Below are 5,000 nucleotides of genomic sequence, written 5' to 3' on the forward strand. Positions count from 1 at the left end.
TTATTTTTTACATGAAATGTAAATTAACTTAGGTAGGCTACTTGGGTACAGGGGCGTAATTTGTTGGTAGTATACCGAGGAATGCTTAGACAGTGAATATTGTCATCATTATTTAAAAAATTATAAATAAATAAATAAATAAATAAATAAATAAATAAATAAATAAATAAATAAATAAATAAATAAAACACCTTACGGAAAGGATGAAATAAAGGAAAAGCATGCTCTTAATCATTCTTCATAATCTGATTCGTAGCTATACATGCAATAAACTTATATTGCGCCGACAAGAACAAGCTCTAAAAGGTAAAGTCTAAAGCCAGAGGAGTTATTGATATTAATGTTAGTTGTTAATATGATCGTAAACACTGCGTTGTATAATTAACGCCGTCGTTGTGTCGTGTCTGCGATTTTATTTTCTCGTTGAAGAACAGAAAATTCATGTTATCGCCGTCTTCCCAGCCAGGTTTTTCAACATCTGACTTATGTTGTTACAAGCCTAGGCTAATATTTTTGTTCTACGTTACTATTTATATTATTATTGATTAGTATTTGTGAAGTTTCTAAAATGTAACGTTTACTGTTTCAAGCAGTTAAAGTTATTTCTACTTAACTAGCCTACATTATTATAGGCTGTATTGTGTTGTTTTATCAACGAAAGTTAAACAACAAACATGTTCGTTTGTACGGATATTTAGCATAATACTTTGGTCTTTTTTGATTTCTTATTTTTTACATGAAATGTAAATTAACTTAGGTAGGCTACTTGGGTACAGGGGCGTAATTTGTTGGTAGTATACCGAGGAATGCTTAGACAGTGAATATTGTCATCATTATTTAAAAAAAATTATAAATAAATAAATAAATAAAACACCTTACGGAAAGGATGAAATAAAGGATAAGCATGCTCTTAATCATTCTTCATAATCTGATTCATAGCTATACATGCAATAAACTTATATTGCGCCGACAAGAACAAGCTCTAAAAGGTAAAGTCTAAAGCCAGAGGAGTTATTGATATTAATGTTAGTTGTTAATATGATCGTAAACACTGCGTTGTATAATTAACGCCGTCGTTGTGTCGTGTCTGCGATTTTTTTTTTCTCGTTGAAGAACAGAAATTCATGTTATCGCCGTCTTCCCAGCCAGGTTTTCATGCACAGTTTCCGTTTTTGTTTCTTCTCAAACAATAAAGTTTCGCTATAGCAGGCCCGGCGGCAGGATATCATAAATGAGGGCGCAAGGGCGATATTTTTATATGACGTGCTAAAATTGAAAATGAAATTTACATGAAGAGCTTTATTAGTGAAAAGCTGCGGAGCGCAACGAAATGGGCTATAAGCTATATTTGCTCTTATGTGCTGAAATACTTAACACTTTTCTTAAGACCACAGAATAATATGCAACATCTAAATGTCATATAGCCAATAAGGAAAAATTAACATGTTTCAGGTCTCTCCAGTGCATTTGGACTGAATATTTGACTGTGTCTTACTGGATGTCTCCAGTAACTCTATAAACATAGAGGCACAAGCAGACTGTAGAATTCATTCATTAATTCTTTCTTTTATTTATTTATTGTCAACCAAATATAAATATAAATTAATATGTGTGTGTGTGTGTGTGTGTGTGTGTGTGTGTGTGTGTGTGTGTGTGTGTGTGTGTGTGTGTGCGTGTGTGTGTGTGTGTGTGTGTGTGTGTGTGTGTGTGTGTGTGATTGCAGCAGACTGAAGAAGTTGTGCATTGGGTGGGTGGCATCTGCTGTTATGCAGAGGGCTCTACGGGTAAGACGTGTGCTGTAAATGTCCTGAAGGGAGGGGAGAGAGACACCAACGATCTTCTCAGCTGTTCTCACTATGCATTGAAGTGTTTTCCTGCAGAAAATCCAAGGTTCCATACCACACAGTGATGCAGCTGGTCAGGATGCTCTCAATAGTGCCTCTGTAGAAGGTGTACATGATTGGGGCTGGTGCTCTTGCTCTTTTGAGTGGCAGCCTGTTTGAACATATCCCAGTCTGTGGTATTGAAGCAGTCTTGTAAAGCCTCTGAAGAACCTTCTGGCCACACTTGTATCTCCTTGCAAACCGGTTTGGTGACTTTAACTATCGGTCTGTAAGCAGGCATTAGCATGACAGTTAAGTGGTCCACCAAGGTGGGGGAGGGGGAGGCTTTGTAAGCTCCTCTCTGTGTGGTGTAAAAGTCCAGTGTGTTATTGCCCCGTGTTGGAAAGTCTATGTGTTGTTGTATTTTTGGAAACACACTCTTTAGGTCTGCATGGTTAAAGTCCCCTGCCAGGATGAGAAAAGCATCGGGGTGGGCTGTCTGCTGCTCACTAATGTGCAGTTTCCGTAAACACAAAAGCACAACAGTCCTTTACAGCCCTATGTGATGAACGAAGTAGACGGATGTAGTCCAGTTTGTTGTCTAGCGAGCGTACGTTCGCTAGAATGATGGAGGGGATTGCGGGTTTGTGGGGGTTAGCCGCTAGCCTTGTTCGGATACCCCCGCGCTTACCCCTCTTCTGCTTCCTCTCGCGCCGCTTGAAGCGCATCCATTGTGGGCGAGGTGGTGAGGTGGGGGTCGGAGGATGGGTACGCATCCGGAGCAAGCCGAAATCTTGCAGCTCACCAGTGTCCGCGGAGTTTAACTTGTGAAGTTTGTTTCTACCGATGTCGAGCAGAAATGTTCGACTATATGCGCGCTTAAGGACAGATAAACGTGACGTTGACGCACAATAACACGGCGACGTACAAGACGAGGAACACAAAAACACATTAATAACATATTAATAAATAATACCAAGTTTTAACACATCTGCTACATTCCAGTGGAGCCTCCGTTGCGCTCTACCACAGCTGGCAAAACTTTCTGAAGGTGGTTTAAGCACCAAATAAGTGTTTTAAATTATGTTAGTCTCCTTATTTCTTTCCGTTTTATTTTAAATATTATAAATGTTTAAAGTTTTAGGTAAAGACGTCAAAATATGCCCACACATGCAAGCTAAACTAGATCATATCTGAGTCATCATGCTTTATTACCCAACCAAAATCAGCGAGGAAAAAATAAATGTTTTAAATTAAATTATATTTAAATGTTAAATTAAATAAAAAAATGAATTTAAAATTTAAATGCCATTTAAAAATAGTTGCTAAAATTAATGTGTTACTTACTTACATTTTTAGGCATTAGCCAAACAGAAAGCCTGTCTACGGTAAATCCACACGCACTAAATAGCCTACCTTTTTCTTTTATAACACTGTAAACATAACTTGGCAGGTCGATCATCTTCAAACGCAAAAGGCATTTTTAAGTGTCCTAACTTGACTGCTGCTGTAGAATGGGATGTTTTTTTTACATAACTTTAAACGTGTGCTTTAGCTATGTCAAAATGAAAGCAAATTTTTTAAGGGCTCTGCGTTTTGTCAATTGTATAGCTTTAATAATAATAATAATAATAATGGATAAAACAAATTATAATATTATAGTATAGACATTTTTACTAGGCTACTTTAATATTAATCCCTAACTGAAAAACGAATGTGAAAATGACTGGCAGCTGTGCTAAAATTAATATAATGGCAAATTTCTTCTGCGTTTTTTCCTTTTATAGCTCAATAGTTTTATTCAAAGAATATAGTTCTCTCTTCAACTTTCAGGTTTGAGGTGGGGGAAGAAGTGGCAGAGGCAATTCAAATGTACCATCTCTAAATTAAAAAAGGCCACTTACGCGGCATCTGTGTGTAAAGATTATTACCTTATTTTTATTTTATTCTTATTATTTATTTATTCATTCATTCATTCGTCATTCATTTTCTTTTTGGCTTAGTCCCTTTATTAGTCTGTAATTGCCACAGCAGAATGAACCGTCAACTTATCCAGCATATGTTTTACGCAGAGGATGCCAGGAGGGCCAGCTGGGGCTTCGGGACGGAGTGAAAGGAGAGGCAGGACTTTGCCCCGAGTCTGGGAAAGATGGCTTGCCGTCATTACACTAGTTTTCCGATGGCACACGAGTTACATGCGCCAAACACATGAACAAATAAATTAATAAATAAGGGAAAGAAAAACATCTAGCCTTATAGGCTGAGTTCTTTTGATTATAATCGCCGTTAAGTTTCCGTTTTAAATGTAAGGCTGTTGCAAAAAATAATAAAATTGCTTAAAATAATACAATTTTAATTTATAAGTGACTTTGCTGCGTCCCCCTTGATGTTTCAATAACGCATAATAATCTATACACCATATTAAAGACACTTAAATAGACATGATTTCGGCCTCACTGATGCCCATTAACTCCTGACAGACAAGCTTTTGGTTATGAGAAGGGGGAAGGGGTCTCCACTATTAAGTGTTTTTCACAAACATGAATACACAAAATCCAAAACTCCTATAGGACGGATGGCGTAACAAAACCTATGCGTTTAAAAACGAAACCGCATTAAATATGGGGCCTTATGAAAATGAATGTTTCTATCTTTTGAACGGTGACGGCATAATATCATGGAATTACTTTCAATAGCAAAATAAAAAACATCTCAAGGAAGAACGGACAAAAGAAAGTTTCACTTCTATCACTCTTTAAAAGTTTTGGTTTGGTTCATTGTAAATGCTCAGTCTCGTTTCAGTGTAAACTTAGTAAAGGTGAGTTTCTTTGGCGATGATGTGTACAGTGTTAGATTTTATATTTAGCGGACATTTGCGCTGAACACGCGGTGAATGCAACGCATCAAGATTCGGGCACCTTCTCCGAAAACACTCGATTGATCTCAGCTGGCGGATCAACATTTACCTCATGTTATGATCGCTGTCATCTGCGCCATTATTATTATTATAACTTTAGGGGAGGTTTGCAAACCTGTGCACTTTTCACTCTTCAGCCGTTTGTATTTCCTGCAGTAACAAAAGCTCCCTGTTCATTATATTCAGACACACAAATGCTCCCAAATATATTATGAGGGCGCATAGATTAAATTTCGGGCGCTCATGCGACCAAAATGGTT

Source organism: Danio aesculapii, chromosome 5, assembly GCF_903798145.1.
Source record: "Danio aesculapii chromosome 5, fDanAes4.1, whole genome shotgun sequence".
Taxonomy (NCBI): domain Eukaryota; kingdom Metazoa; phylum Chordata; class Actinopteri; order Cypriniformes; family Danionidae; genus Danio; species Danio aesculapii.